This window comes from Dasypus novemcinctus, chromosome 2 (assembly GCF_030445035.2).
Source record: "Dasypus novemcinctus isolate mDasNov1 chromosome 2, mDasNov1.1.hap2, whole genome shotgun sequence".
In the NCBI taxonomy this organism is placed as follows: domain Eukaryota; kingdom Metazoa; phylum Chordata; class Mammalia; order Cingulata; family Dasypodidae; genus Dasypus; species Dasypus novemcinctus.
This window is the reverse complement of record NC_080674.1, coordinates 39,285,876-39,303,149: the sequence shown is the minus strand read 5'-3', so window position 1 is coordinate 39,303,149 and position 17,274 is coordinate 39,285,876. Positions and strand designations below refer to the sequence as shown.

Here is a 17,274-nt window from a genome sequence, read left to right as displayed (position 1 = left end):
AAATAAATGAGTGGTAACGCCTGAACCCTATCCTCAGATATCATTAGATCCGAAGACAACTGATTTGCCGGGAAAAAGCTCTGTGCTGGCTGTGCTTACCAAACAGGGAATTGGTGGCTGATTTGCAAAGGAAAGATACAGACAAGGTAGAGCTGGAGATTCAGGTGAAAAACCTCTTCCTGTGATGGGAGACAAATACCCACGCTTGTAGTATCAGACCCTGTCTGACTTCATTTGCCTCTGGCTGCATCTGCAATCATCTCAAGGGACATCACTAAATTCTAAACAATTTCTTCAGACTCAATTTTCCTTTCCTTTTATTTGAATTCTCACTAGAGTATAAACTCCATAAGGATTTTTGTCCATTTTGTTCAATACTACATCCTTAGCAACTAGAACGCTGCCTCACTAAAATAAATGCTAAATAAATATTTGTTTAATTAGTTGACTGAGTGATTGATTGATTAAATGGACTCTTTTCAAAAAACCATCATTTAGCCTGTAGCCTGTCCTGTGGGCACTTTGAAAGGGAGATTGTCCCTAAAATAAACCACTGCCTACTGGTTCCAGAAATCTGTAGTTACATCTTTCCTGCCTAATTCTTGGTGCTGTGCTCCTGATTAATATGCCTGCCCCTAGAGAATGGTATTTATTCCCAAACTATATCAAGGCATAGTGAAACTTCTAGAGAACAGTAGATTTACCTTTTAAGATATTAAAATCCAGCTGTGAAGACAAGGTAAGCATACAAAACATGACAATATGAACATATACAATTTACACACAATAAGGCAATATGACACTGATGCCAACTAAATGGCACCAATTATGAGGGGACATCTTTTTTATTCTAGTTAAAAACTGACTGCAACCTCTGTTCCATCCTTAACTTCTGCTACTCCTCAGAGTGAACACTCACCTCGAGTCCAGACTCACAACCTAACGGCAAGGATGGAATTCAAACACAATTTGTCTGCCCCCAGAGCCTGTGCTCTTGAACACTACATGATCTGGCCTTGCAAATAAAGATCTTAGAAAACACACAGTTCTCCCATTGTGAGCAAGGTCTTTGTAGTCATTCAACCATGGGGTTCAGACAAGATCCCTTTGCTCACAGCAGTAGCCACACTATTGCTTATTAGACTGTGGGAATCTTTCTTTGAGTGCCCATAGCTCTTTGAACTTGTGCCAGTCTATCTTGTTTTATAGCTGTTTGAGTATAAGCCTGCCTCTACCACTAGACTGAGCTCTTAGAGGGCAGGAACCTTGCTTCATCCTATCCCAAGTTCCTGGCCCAGGGCATGACACATGAGAAGGATTCAAGGTGTTTGATGAATGCATGAACAGGGTAGCAGATGAGAGATTTTCAGAAAAAGCATATTTAGTCCAAGAAAACTGAGGTGTTTGGGGTTGATGTCCATCCATGCATTCCTTCAACACTACAGTCACACTACTTTTCAGTACAAGGCACTGGGTGGCAGGGAGGGTGGGGCATGAGGGCAGAGACAAGAATGAGGATATTGTGGTCATCTCCTCAAACATGGCAAGATTTGGACTTGTCTCCCTACTCTGAAGAGTTGAGAGGTCTTAAATCAATCAGGCTGCGAGGAAAGTGCATGAGATTTCATCCCTTGGTCCTTCAGGTTTGCTCTCCACCTGTGTTCCGTTAGAGAGAAGGGGATTTACTTAGACTTTCATTTTGCTCTAAGGACGTTAAGCCTTAAGATCTGCACAAGGCTGGGAAACTTCCAGCCTCATGAATAATATATAAGCGAGGGAGAAAGAATCTTCTCTGGGTTGGACTATGAACTACCCTTTCAGGCACAAATCCAGTGATTCCAGGAAGTACTGGAGGACAAAGGAAGTTGGAGGAAAATAATCAAGGAATCACTGACTGGATCCCAGCCTTCCACCACCCTCTGGTCAATGGTCCTCAGGCTGTGAACTCACATGCTTTCCAATAGCACATTTCACTTATTCTTGGTGGTGGGTTCTAATGTTATTTAAAATCCCTACATGCCATCACAGCTTTTAAATGTCCTACACTTCTATTTCTTTACCTTAAGTTAACTCAGTATAGAAAACCCACAGTTTTGGAGCTTGTGAGTCGCTCAGAATCCCATGGCCCCACTGCTTAATGCCAAGGTTTCAGCAGGAATTTAAACCAAAACAGTAATAAATGACACCCCATTTCTGAGCCCTGAAAGGAGCTGAACTCCAATATTGTCTTTTTCACTGAACTATAAGCCAAACCAAAATTCTATTTGTTTGGTTTTTCACGAACATTTCAAGGACGGTTTTCAAACTACAACAAAGCCACACATTTTCCACAGTGATTGATTCAGATCAAATGCAGAACATCACAATGTTCTGGGATCCAAATCAGTAATTACGTAGACGTAAATCCCTGAGCTTAAGGATCCAAGCAGCTAAGAAATAACCCTTATTGCCCAGAAGCCTGAGGTCTGTGAGGACAGTAAAAAAGAACAAAAACGGAGGCAGTGAAAGCCCTCAACAGACAAGTTAGTCTCATAATAATCCTTCCAAGAATGTTTTGAAATTTACAGGGCTTGGAGATATCTTTAAAAAAACAAAATTTGCACTTTATTCTTCAATATGCTGAACTTTACAGAACCAGGAGCAGCTTCCTAGATCCAGACTGTTGTATTTGGAGCCATGAGAATGCTTCTGGGAAACAAGTTTGGGATGAGACCAAAGCAGTGAGTTTTGGACTTTTATTTTCATTTAAATGAGAATAAAAGCAAGACCTTGGCCTGCTTCCAGCTTTCTTTAGAACGTATTCTTCATGTAGCATACTCTATCAACAGAGTGCAAATTTATCCCAGAGACCTTGCTAAAACCGGTCCATTTCCATTCATTTGGCTACCTTTCAATTCAATAAGTGGGCTATAGAATTACCAGGAAAAGGTGGTTGCTTTGGAAATTTCTAAAGGGACTACAAATAATATATACATATAAGATTTCGTAGGCAAAATTTATACTTCTTTTGAAAATAAATTTTTCTCAGGATCTCTAGGGAGGCTTAGAAACACCTGGATAAATGTTATGTTAATTAAAATTCTTCTAATTTTACCTGAGAGCCTTAGGTAATGCTTTTTAGTTATATATGTATGAATAGAACAAATCCCATGTACTTAATAGAAATCTGTAATTCAGACTTTTCATTAATGTAGATAGCTCTTCCTTGAGTTAAAAATAATAAGTAATATTTAACGAGTTATTAGTATGTGTCAGGGAATATGCTAAACACAACTATTAACTGATTTAAATTTCATAGGAGCATTAAGAGGTAGATTCTCTTCTTATTTTACAGACAAGGAAACTTAAGGTATTAAAAAATAAACTGCTCCTGGTCCCATGGCTGTTGCAGAGTAGAGGGACTGGCTTCAGAATTCACCCCCCTCACCTCAATACAGTATGACATCATATCATCTGATGTGTACCGAATTTAAAACCCATTGGAAACTACACTTTGCAGTTATAATTCTCAGTATCACATAATTGGGTATAAAGCAGATGCCTATTTTAAATAGGCCGATCTCGTCTAAATAATCTAAAAGGTACTTGAAAGCATCTAATTTCAAGGACAATGTCCAATCTGCCATTATGGCTTAGATATACCTGCAGTAGTTTGAGGGGCTCACTGCTGGAATGAGAGAGAGTCTTGGGAGTGGTGCACCAGGAGGGGCAGTTCTTTCTAGCCTTACTCTATGCCAAATTAACAAATGCTTCGATACTGGTCCTCCCGGCCAGACTATTGAAATAAGAAATGGTGGCATGTGTCTCAGAGGCACACCTGCAGGAGAAATCTGAGCTCCAGATATTTCCAAATGCCAGTAAGGCAAGTTCAGTGCATTACAAGTGGAGAAGCAGGGCAAATTCTGTGCATGACTTCACACAATTAAGACTTAGAGCTGTTACGAGAGGGAGAGAGGGCGACAGAGATGTAGAGAAAAAGATCGTGTAGGTAATGTTCTTCACTTAATGAACATTCATGGCCCTGAGAAGTGAATGGACTCAGTGCATTTCATTTCTTCTGCACCTTTCACAGTGTGAACTCTCTATATTAGGCACAATCCCAAGGGACCAGAAGTCATTTTCACCTGAGATGTGGACTTTAGCATCTGCATTTAATAAAGCCGATAAAAGTCAATGAAACTCTTCCATAGAGTTGTCCCACTTACCAGAAGAAAAATCTCTGCAGGAACAAGTATGAGGAGGCAGTAGATAAACAAGAGCTAACCTTTACATCATGCTCACAATGTGTATGTATTTTTCTTATATAATCTCATTTAATTCTTACAATAACTCGATGAAATGTGTATAATTGAGAAAATGGAAGCATTGGGTGGTTAAATGACCTTTTCAAGTTCACTCTGCTAGTGGTTGAAAAGGCAGGGATCTTAATATACCCAGAGGGCTCTAGAGTCTGTATTTTTAGCCACTGTCCACACCACAGTAAGTGTAAGAAATGAATTACCTAAAAGTAAAGTCAGCTGACTTCACATCTAGAATGGCTTCATGAATACTTTTTTCCACATTGCTAGGAGAATACTGCATTAATCTTAGATTATTTTATTGCATAAAACTTGATTTCCACTCCAGTCCTTCACTTCCTCTAATCTGTTTCTTCCCCAGTTCTTCTTAATTTTTATAAAGTATACAATATCACCATGGATACTCAGACTGAAAACCTAACATCATCCTTACTCCTTCCTCTTCCTCACATCTCACCTCAACTCTGTCACCAAGCATTATGGATTCTACTAGAATCTGTCCACATCTAACCTTGTCCACAGTGACCAACTAGCTTCCAGCATCATCATCTCATTTGACTACTCCTTAGTCCCCTAAAAAGTTTCTCTTCTCCCCTCTGCTTCCTTATAATCCATTCTTACAAAGTGGCCAGAGTGAGCCATCTAGAAAATATGTGGGATCATGGCACTTCTCTGATTACAAGTCTTCATTAGGTTTTGTTTACCCTTTGAATAAAAAATAAGGTCCTTACGTGGTCTACAGACCTGTGTGACAGACCCCTGCTTACTTCTCCAACTTCATGTCAAGCCACTTTCTCTTCACTCACTAATGTACATACACTTAAACAAAGAGACAAACACACAAACACACTTCACATACTTGGTTTCTTCTCAACATTTTTGTCTCAGTTTAAAGGCCATTTCTTTAAAGAAGGCTTCTCTGACCACTTTATCCATGTAGGTTCCTTTCTCCTTTACTCTCATCTCTATAATTTGTTTCCTTCTTTGCACTTTTCTCAACTTGTAATTGAATACTTTTTAAAATGTGTTCCCCCATTTATTGTCTGTCTCTATATTGGACTCCAGACTCCATGAGGGAGGGAATATGGCTCTGTTTTCCCCCATATAGCCATACCCCTTGCAAAGACCTTCACTGGAGTAGGTACTTAGAAATTACTTGTTGACTGAACACATGGATGAATGAACTTCTTTAGCATATGTGACCCCGTCCTAGATTAAATATGAAGGTGATACTTTCCACCCCTCTTTTGTCCACCCTCTTCCCTTCTTCCCTTCCCTTTCTTCACTTGCTGCAGTGGTGAAACATTACCCTTAGCTGCCCAGGCCTTTTAAAATGTCCCAGTCTAGACAGAGTCCCCCGTAATATGCTAAAGGATGAAATGTCATGAGGTACTGTGTATAATATTTAGTTTTTCACAGATATGAATCATCCTAAACATTGTATGAATTTAGGACACTACAGGTAGCTTCTGGGAAAGAGATTTATGTGAGGGCAGGAATAGCCTTTCACCCCACAGGGGCTGCCACTTTATAGTACATGCAGGAGACAGACTCTGGCATAGCTATTACAATATAATCAGTTAAAACCAGGTTTGCCTGAGATTTTCCCCCTCCCCTACACCCTCCCCCCTTCCCTCCCACCCTGCTGTTTTTTGCTGTCTGTGTCCATTCGCTGTGTGATCTTCTGTATCTATCTCTCTCTCTTTTTTTTTTTTTGTCTTCTTGTTTTTCTCCTCTAGGATTCACCAGGATTCAATCCTGGGGACCTCTGATGTGTAGAGAGGTTCCCTGTCACTTGTACCACCTCAGTTCCTGGTTTCTGTTGCACCTGAGACTCTCCCCTTCGTCTCTCTTTTGTTGCATCACCATCTTGCTGCGTGACTCACTTGCCCAGGCACTGGCTCACCATGTGGGCACTTGGCTTGCCACGTGGGCACTGGCTCATCACACGGGAATGCTTTTTTTTTTAACCAGGGGGCTCCAGGAATTGAACCTGCATCCTCCCATATGGTAGGCAGAAGCCAAATCACTTGAGCCACATCCGCTTCCCTCACCTGAGATTTTAATACTAGTCTCCTGACCATTTTAACCACATATCAGCTAGCTTTTACTATTTACCTTCTTACATAAAATGGAAGAGAAATCATTGAAAGGGCATACACCTCTATGTCAAAAGTATTTACATATAAGTTTTGGGGTTATGAGCATTTTCAATCCCCTACATTTGCCTATTTGAAGACTTTTTAAAAATAAAAAGTATATTACTTTTGTAATTTTAGAAGACTTTTGAAAAAGATTGTTTCAAGTGTTTTCCTTTATGTTTATATATGTTTTAATTGTATAGAGCTGTGCTGTCCAATATAGTAGCCATTAGCTACAAGTGGATATTTAAATAATTAGAATTGAATAAAATTCAGTTCCTCATTCACTCAAACCACATTTCAAGAGTTCAGTAGCCACATCTGGTTAGTGGCTACCATTTTGCACAACACAGATATGAGATTATTTCCCACTGCATAAAGCTCCATTGGAAAGGGCTGGTGTAGAATGTGTAGATTTTAATCATTTGAACACAAAAACAGCTTCACAGGTGTTGAAGGGTTATGTTGAAGCATATGTTTGAAAAGAGCCACTGTTTGAGTTCTTTGTGATTATAAAGGCACAAAGGTATTGATTTTTCATAGAGAAAAGACCTTGGTATGTTTACTAAGGTCATTGGGAAGGAGGCTGATGAAGGAATGTGTCTTTGAAGTTTTATCTCCATGGAGGCTGATAACTGAGTTTAATCATCTGAGACGCTTACAAAGCAAGGTGAAAAGACTAGGCAAGATGCCATTGATGTGCCAACATCTGGGGACATTCCTAGGACCCACCGAGGCAAATTTCCACAGGATTACTTGGAATCAGATTTTCTATTTCTTAATTCCTACTCACATTAAAAGTCCTTTGGGATCTGTTCTTGGATGGCTCCCCTTGTTGAACTACAGGATAACATAATGCTAAAGCAAATGTATTATGCAACTGGCCCAGGAAGTCATGCTCAGCAACGTGGGCCAGACTCCTCCTTAAGAGAATTAAGGATGAAGTCACCTTTGACAGAACAGAACAGGATGTAACCAGCTAAATTTCCTCAATAATCATCAAAATTTGTCTGGTGCTAAAATTTATCCCCAACTTCCATTCCTGATTGCCTAAGGCATGTGTCACACTTGTCCCAGCCATCATGACTAAGGAGGTACTTGTTATTATCTGAGAAGTGTAAATATACAGTCATTCCTATATTTTTTCAATAACTGTTTAGTATGTATCTGCTTTGTGTTAGGTACTGGGATAGTATGAATAAGACCGACCTGTATATCACCTTCACAGAGTGCCACTTCAAAATATCATAACAGCAACTTATCAGAGATAAGAAAAGCTATAAATACCCCAAAATGATCTGACATCCAAGGGTATTTTTCTGGGGTGCCTCTGATGTGCAGTAAAGACATAACATGAATTGTATATCTAAAGCAGGAAAGATACTGAACATATAAGTGTGTTTTGTATCAATTTGAACTTCTCAAGAGAGGTCTAAATGTCATTTAGATATGTGTAAGAGGAAAGAGACAAAATGTTTCTGTAATAGGGGACATTAATCACCATGCAAACTGGTGCTGTGTAGTAAATTGCCAAGAACTACAATGTATTTCACCACTCTTTTTCTCCTAGCACCCTAAGTTAACATGGAACAGGGAAAATCTACCAAAATATCAATTAAGGGGCATGATATAAGGTCAAGTTTCCTCAAATAAACAAGACTATAGTTCTTGGAGAGAACCTGGAGAATGTGTAGCAATGTGCAGCAATATGAAACAGACAAGAGTCATCAAACTATGTGAATTCAAGCCAAAATTTATCAAACCAAAGCCATTCATAACCATCTAGTTTTAGGGTGTAACCTATCTTAGGCTGGGCAGGTATCTAGTTTACTACAGAGCAAAAGAAAAGGATGTCTTCTTAAAACTTCTTTTTTGCATATAAAAAAAGAAGTCCAAAGTTGGATGCAAATTCTAAAAAGTAGAGACTCAGATGATGCCCTGCAGAGCATGTCTAATTGGCCAGAAAGAGTTGACTAGCATATCTTATTCTAAATCTGTGTTCTATTAGGTGCAAACTTCCAGATTTCACACTGAGATGCTATAATGATGTTTGATTGAGGTTCAGGGACAAGGGAAGGAGGAAAGGGCATGTAAAATCCTCTTTAAATAGTTATTTGAGGACAAGAAGTGATGCTCAGATAGCAACGTAAGGAAAAGTGGTAGAGGGTTACAGCTCAACATGTGGAGTTAGCTATTAACTTCTCCAGACCAAAGCACAAAGACACAATGGTCGTGTTTTGGAAAATATTTAAGTCCAAGAGTAGGTAAAGTTTGACCCCAAATGTGGAGCACTCTGTGGCTTGGGCAGGAATCTAGCCCAGTGGGGATATCGAGCAACAGTTAGACAAGGACTGTCCTTCGAACTGTGCAGGGTTATTTCCAACAGCTACATCATGTGACAGTGAGGTGCGATAACAGCAGGGGAGTAATAAATCTTGAGTTCTCTTTCCAATTGATTGGCTTAACTGCAAGACTAACCATTTTGGACTGAATAAGTCTTTGGAGTTTTGGACAATTGAGGAAGTGGATACTGCTCTTAAGAGAGCAATTTTACATGTCCTGCTAATAAGACAGGTGGGGGCACTGAGCAAGAAATTTAAAAAAAAACAAAACCAAAAAACAAGGGTCATGACCATTTTGTACTGATTTAGAGGAAAACTAAACAGGAATTAGGAGTGGAAGGATGATGAATTTTGTCTGGGTATCTTCAGTTTGAGGTGTCTATGAGCCACTCATGTTGGGATGTCAGAGTGAAAATGGTAGGAATTTGAGACTCAGGGTCAAGGTAAAACTAAAGAAAGATTTAGGAATCATCCGTAGTTTGTTGGTTTTTAAAAGACCTTTCTTTTATAATTAATTTTTTAAAAATTTTTAAAAGATTTTTTCCTTTTATGGTTTTCTTTCCTTCCCCCTCCCCCACTCTGCTGTTTTTTTATTTTCTTTTAATTTTGCTGTCTGTATCCATTCATTGTGTGATCTTCTATATCTATTTCTCTTTCTGTCTTCTCATCTTTCTCCTCTAGGATTCACCAGGGTTCGCTCCTAGGGACCTCTGATGTGGACAGAAGTTCCCTGTCAATTGCACCACCTCAGTTTCTGGTCTCTGCTGTGCTTCACCTTGACTCTCCCCTTTGTCTCTCTTTTATTGCGTCATCATCTTGTTGAGTGACTCACTTACACGGGCATTGGCTTACTGCATGGGCACTCAGCTTGCTGCATGGGCACTTGGCTCACCATGCAGGCACTGGCTCATCATGTGGGCACTGGCTCACCACATGGGCACTCATGTGAGCACTCAGCTCGCCACACTGGCAGTTACGTGGGCATTCAGCATGCCACGGGGGCACTGGCTCAATGCACAGGCACACTTTCTCTTCTGCTTTTTCACCAGGAGGCCCCAGCGTTTGAACCTGGGTCTTCCCATATGGTAGGCACAGGCCTTATCACTTGAGCAACATCTGCTTCCCAATTTTTTTTTATTTTTAAAGAAACTTTAGATTATATAAATGTTACACAAAAAAATAAGGGATTCCTGTATGCTCCCCTCCCTCTCCTTCCCACACTTTCCCACCTTAACAACATCCTTCATTAGTGTGATATATTTGTTACAATTGATGAACCCATACTGAGGCATGGCTACTAACCATGGACTACTGGTTTTAATATAGTTAAAACAAAAAATCTTAATAAAATCGTGGGGAAAGTGTAACATGAGAATGGTGGGGACCAAATAAGAACACTTAAGCATCCCCAGTGGTTAATGGCAGGACAGAAGAAGATAAGGAAGAAGATAAAGGGATAGAAAATAAATAAAGAGAACCAGTGGAGTATGTTGTCAGAGGAGGCAAAAGAATGTAAAGAAGTTAGAGAAGACATGACTGGTTAAACACAGCTGAGAAGTATAGCCAGCAAAGGACCATAACCTTCCATTGTTTTGCCAACCTTGAAGTGGAGCGGTGTGTGCAAAACTCAGATTGCAAGTGATTGGGGAGTGGCAGGGAGGCGAGGCACCAGCAATTGCTTTATGAGATCCCTAAAATGAAGACCCATGTGGAAGCTGTTGATAAGCTTTTATTCCCAAAGTCTTAGCTTGTTGATTCATTGGGGTTTATCTTCAGAACTCACCTCCCTGATATACAGGAAAGGGAAGTAATCATATCTGACCCTTTTCTGAGTACAGAGCATTCTCAACTTGATGCTTCTTTGATTATTAAATACACGTTTAGCCTTTAGAGAAAAATGTTTTTGAAGCTTTCTCCATCGTAGCAATTCTTACCCTTCTTTATAGTATAAAAGTTTCCCGCATGAATTAGTTCTGCAGAGTTCAAAGAAAATGAGCTGGCATCTTTTCCTTGGCAAAATGGTCTTTGGGGGGGTAGTCAGGCATTTAGCCCTGTGAAGAACCATCATAGCAGCAAAGAGAAAGTCTCTTTATTGGCCATAACAGAAACTAGACCCTATGTAACCTTTTGGTAAATACAAAAGATGGTCAAATTGCTTCTGAGCTGTAATATGGTCAGAAGAAGGCTTTGCACAGAGAAACACCCTGAAGGAGTTGACAGGGCAGGTTCTGCCTCTTATAGAACAATCAGAATTCATAGTTGTTCATGTAGACCAGCCATAAAAATGCCAAGAAAAATGTTTCAGTGGTTATTTGTGCTATTTCACAAAGTCAGGAGATCTAGGCTCTCACAATACCCTTTTGTTTTCAAACTTTATCTTAACATCAAATTCTTTTTGCAAGCTAAATTGTTCATAGGCTTCATATATATATCTCAGATTTTTTAAAAGCTGAACTGTTGTGGTTGAAGTTGAATGGAGTAGGGCCAAAATTATCTCCTTGGTTTGCAAAACAGTTTAAAGTTTTAAATGTTTAAGGCTTAAAATGTACCCAGTTTCTATTTGGGACAATGGAAAAGTTTTGGTAATGGATAGTGGTGATGATAAAACAACCTTGTGAATGTAATCCACAGCAGTGAATTATATATTTGAATGTAGCTAAAGGGGGAAAATTTAGGTTGTACATATGATACCAGAAAAAAATTTTTTTAAAATCCATGAACCTGCTCAACACAGTGAACCCTAAGTCAAACCATGGACTATAGTTAATAGCGCAATTATAAAAATGGGCTTCCATAAATTGTAACAAATATACCATTCCAGGGCAAGGTGTTCATAATAGCATAGTATATGGGAATCCTTTATTTTATGTATGATTGTTCAGTGAACCCACAACTTCTCTAATAAAAAAAAATCATTCAGCATTTACAAAATAATACTGGCAGGCATTTGACAGGCCTGATGGAGCAACTAAATAAGTACTAAGATATTTAAACAGATATATAAAAAAAAGAGAGGCAATTATTAAATTCAGGGCAAATGAAAAATTAATCAAGAAAGAAGAATAATTAGAAAATACCATTTATCTCAAGTGTGAAGAAAATTTATAGAGTCATGAAAATGCAAGCAATGAATATTGATTTTATAAATATTTGGAGGATAGGGAGGAGGGAGAGAGAAGAGAGCCAAATTCTTATCTATCAAAATAAGAAATTAATAGATAATGATTAAAATTGATATACAGAAAAGTAATAATATAAGCATATTATTTAGCTATATTCCTGTGGACCCCGGAAGAAAGTGGTTGCTTCTGGGGAATGGGATGAGGTTAGGAAAGCCTGGAACAGGTTTGGTTATTTTTAATATATAAATATTTCATTGTTCTTCAAGTTTTCAAAAATTACATGCATGCATTTTTTTGATTAAAATAAACTTTTCTTAAAATTAAAAGACAAAATAACAAAGCTTTAGCCCTAGAGAAGTGGCTTACACCCCAAGTCTAGGGTGAAAGGGCTCTGGCCTGGTATTGTTGAAAAGCACCCCAGATGATTCTATTATGCAGTGAGGGTTAAGAATAGATGTCCTAGAGGAAGACTCTATTTATGAGAAACTTCATTTTACTAAAGAAGATCCTATATATAGTAAAATATCTGTCAAAGAGTTAAGGATATTCTGTTATTGGTTAATCAAATATCTTAATTGGTGAGAGTTGGCAAGTTTAACATGAATGGACATTCATTCTTCATGGAATTAGACTACAATAACATATATATATATTACAAATGCCAAACTGAATATTTAATGCATCCAACATTCATTCAGAAATGATTTTTTTCTCCCCCCTCCCTCCCACTCTGCTGTTTTTGCTGTCTGTGTCTATTTCTCTTTTTGTCATCTCTTCTCATTTTCTCCTCTAGGATTCACTGGGATTCAATCCAGGGAACCTCCGATGTGGAGAGAGGTTCCCTGTCACTTGTGCCACCTTGGTTCCTGGTTTCTGTTGTGTCTTGCCTTGCCTCTCCCCTTCATCTCTCTTTTTGTTGCATCATCATCTTGCCATGTGGTTCTCCGTGTGGGCCTGCCTTGCTGCGGGGCACTTGGCTGGCCACAAGGGCACTTGGCTCTCTGTGTGGGCACTGGCTCACTGCGTGGGCTCTTGGCTCACTGTGCAGGCACTGGCTCGCCATGCAGGCCTGGCTTGTCACATGGGCACGCCTTTTACCAGGAGGCCCCAAGGATTGACCCTGGGTCCTCCCATATCATAGACAGAAGCCCAATCATGGGGCCACATCCACTTCTCCAGAAATCATTTCTTGAGTGCCTATTATGAGGCAGACTCATTGTAAGTTGTCTGTAGGCTATAAAGCAAATCTTACAGGGGTACAGACATGATTACTCTCCAGTCTTTGTTCTCAAAGAGCTCTATGTGTTCTGTGGAAGGTAGGTATGTATGGCAAAAAGCAAAATCTAAGAACCAAAAAGCTCTGGAGGATCTTATGTGGCTTTTGATGAATTAAAGATGACCACAAAATCAAAATACTCCATGCATCAAAAGATGAAGTCCATTTTCCTCTTCCATTAAATCTGGGCTGGCCTTGTGACTTCCTTTGACCAGTAAATACAACAGAAGTGCATTTATTTCATTTATTATTACAACTAGCACTGTTGTAAACCTAGGCTTTAAGAAACTTGGCCATTTCTAGCACTGAGCCACCACATATGTGGTCCAGCTACCTTGCTGGAAAGAAATATATGGACAGAGAGATACCTGACCATCCTGAACAAAGAGCTTCACTCATAAGTCAGTTATGTCATTCTAAAATGTTGCTTTGGGACCATCATTTTATGAGGAAGCCCAAGGTAGTCATGCAGAGAAGCAACACCGAGAAGAACCAAAACATCCTGGCCAACAGCTGCAGCTCAACTACCAGATAAATAAAGGCACATGACTTACCAAGTGAGACCAGTAAAAGAATCACTAGTCAACCCACGGGGCCAGTACAAATAATACACAGTTTTTGTCTTTAGTTACTAAACTTTAGGGCGGTCTGTTACACAACTAATACAAAAATTGATAACATGAAGTAGGACACTGCCACTACAAAAACCTAAAACGTGACATAGGCTTTAGACCAGCTAGTAGGTAGAAACTGGAAGGGTGGCAAGAGACTGTTAGTGGAGATTGGATGATCAGCGAAGTACTATTGGAGACTGGAGAAAGGAAAACTCGTATTAAGTAGCCCAGAATTGTTTGGCGATACTGTTTCTTCTGGGAACAAGGAAGATAGAGACTGTATCAATGAATTTATAGGGCTATCTAAGGAGATTTCCAGACAAAATGCTGAACATGCAAATTGTCCTATGATAAAATTAGGAACTGAGAAATGGTCTAAAGAAGAAACTATTCCTTTTAAAAACAAAATTTAGAGACAATGTTTACAGACCTGGATTTGCTAGGTTGGAAAATAAAACTTTTTTTTTTGAGTATGAAAACTAATTTATTACACCTCTGTACACAAAGATGAACATACCTCTATAGCAAGCTTATATGAAGAATGATGTTACAAAAGAATAAAATTGTTACTAAAATTGATGCAGTAAATCACTTATAAAAATATCCCAAATAGGATGAAAGTGCATATCCCTGATTTTTCTCATTTGGTTGTCAGAGTTGAAATATGAATTTAAAATGGTTACAATTTTTTCTTTAAAAAAGTGATATATTAAACTTATATACAGGATAATTAGCAAAATGTAGAAAGGGAAAACAATATACAAAAGACAGATAAAAACCATCTGACAGAAACTCACAATCCAAAAATAGTTTAAACCTTAACAGACTATCTCTAAACCAGTTCATTCTTACATTCCCGCCCCCCCTCAAGTTTGTATCATTGAGAATAAAATATAGTAAATTCATGAACTCAGTTTTTCGATTTTTTAAAAAATAGGCTTGACTTTAGACCACAATTAAGCCTTGAATAGATTTTTAAACCTGGGAGGAACAAAGAGGAAAACAACCTTATCTATCCACTTAGTACTAATTAACAGAATAAAAAGTTACTGATAATTAAATAGCTCTTGGTGCTATGTCAAGCAGTAATTCAGAGGCTTTTTTGGTTTTTTTGCTGGTTTCAGGGTGAGTTCTTTAACAAGTTTCTTATCCTGAGATACAGTCCAGCAGATTCCGCCATTTTCTCAAATTCAAATGGAGTTATTCCTGTTGCAAATTTGCTCGTGTCAGGTATGGGACTATGAATTTTGGTGGCTGTTGAAGGGCTGGTGGCCATCTGAAGGAGCCTCTGGCTGCCCCTATTACTGTCACAGCTTGATACCACGTCATTCTCAAGAGAAGCACCTTTACAGGCTCCCGCAGCAGACTCTTCCTTTTCGTTCGACAAAGCAATGTGCCCTCAGAATCTGAACTTGTTGAGGAATATTCAACCTCAGACGTCTTTGTACAAGTGTCTGGTACCTCAGATTCGACTGGCACCTGTTTTTCAGATGTTTTTCCCTCTGGAAGGGGAAGGTCTATTTCATTTGGACAGGGTGAAGAGGCCACAGAATTTCTGGTTAAAGGTGTGTCTACAGGAATATCAGAATCACTGTTTATACTCTTCGCCTGCTCCATAGCCGCCCATATCCGCCTCTGCTGTTCTTCAAGTTCTTCCAGAGCCAGTGCATCTTCATCCATAGCTGTAGATGTGGCCCTGGTGTGGGGCGAGTCACTGGGAGTCAAGGGCGGTGTGCCCTTGGGCAGAGGAGGTGTGAAGGTGGGGGAGGAGCTCCTCGTGGCAGTGGGGGAGGAGTGCCAGGAGGCAATGGTGGCTGGAACTGAAAGCTCCACTGCTCTGAGAACCATGTGGTAACTCCACATCTGAGTGGAGCTCCATGTCGTCAGGTGATGCTGCTGAGCTGCCCTCCTTCCTCTGCTTCTTTGGACTTGAAGGGCTTGACTGAAATGAAGACCTCTTACAGCCGGACCTCACACTGGGCGCTTGGAAGGTAGAAGTAAGGTAACTGGCAAATACATCCTTCTGTTGACATGCCTGCACTGGTATGGAACCAAACATCCTCCATTCATCTGGAATTCCTCTGGGAGTAGATATATTAAAACCTGGATAGTTTACCAATTTCAAGAGATAGTAAGTGATGTTCTATTCTGTTGTACTTCTCCAGCTTCTGTTCCCCCATCAGCATCATCTTTTCCATCATAGAATTCAAGCCCTGAATTCTCCAGTTCAGCCTCTTTGAGCCAACCTGGTGGGTATTCAAAACTCTTTCTCATTCCCAGCCTCTCCTTCTGGCAAAATATTCTCGAATTTCAGAGCTTAATTAACTTTGAAGACTAGGGAAGTATTCGCGCTTCTTCTGTTTTCTTCAGGAGATTACAGAATTGATGTTAATTCTTTACTAAACATTTTGTTAAATTCTCCAGTGAAACCATCTTGGCACGGAGATTCCTTTTGGGGGCAGGGGAGTTTTAAAGTTATGAATCCAATTTCCTTAATAATTAGAGGCTATTCAAATTATCTCTTTCATGTTAATTGTGGTAGCTTGTGTTTTTAAGGAATTGATCCATCTTAATTGAAATTAATGTGTGTGTGTCTGTGCATGTAGACTTGTTCATAGTATTCCCTTATTATCCTTTTGATACCTGCAGGGTCTGTAGTGATACCATCTATTACATTTATGCTGCTGGTAGTTTGTGTCATTTATTCTTTGTCAGTCTTGCTAGAGTATGCCAATTTTATCTATCTTTTCAAAGCACCAGCTCTTTGATTCATTGCTTTTCTTTATTGTTTTTCTATTTTCAATTTTATTCATTTCTTCTCATCTTTAATAATTCATTCCTTCTATTGTTGTTCTTATGTTTCTAGTTTCTTGAGGTGGGAGCTTAGATTATTGCTTTGAAAGTTTTCCTCTTTTCTAATGTAAGCATTTGGTGGTATAAATCCCCCCCTTAGCACTACTTTAGCTACATCCCACAATTTTTGATAATGTTGGATTTTCATTTTCATTCAATTGAATAGTTCCCTTGATATTCCTTCTTTGACCAATGGATTATTTACAAATGTGTTATTTAGTTTCCAAGGGTTTTCCTTCTGTTACTAATTTCTAGTTTGATTCCATGTGGTAAGAGAACACACTCTGTAAGATGTCAATTCTTTTAAATTTGTTGGTTTGTTTTATTACCCTCGATATGATCTATCTTGGAATATGTTCTGTGGGCACTGAAAAAGAATGTGTATTCTGCTGTTTTGGGTATAATGTTTAATAAATATTGATTATCCCATTGGTTTTTAGTGCTGTTGAGTTCTTTTAGATCATTGCTAATTTTCTGTCTAGTTGTTCTATCAGTTTTTTTTAAAGATTTGTTTTTATTTATTTCTCTCCCCTTCCTTCCCCCCCCCCCAGTTGTCTGCTCTCTGTGTCCACTCGTTGTGTGTTCTTCTGTGACCGCTTCTATCCTTATCAGCGGCACCAGGAATCTG

At 39.1% G+C, this 17,274-nt stretch overlaps 1 pseudogene; it reads right to left on the bottom strand.

Moving 5' to 3' along the window:
* Positions 1-14,883: 14,883 nt before the first annotated feature.
* LOC101447785 (zinc finger CCHC domain-containing protein 8 pseudogene) lies at positions 14,884-16,067 on the bottom strand (annotated as a pseudogene).
* Positions 16,068-17,274: the final 1,207 nt, after the last annotated feature.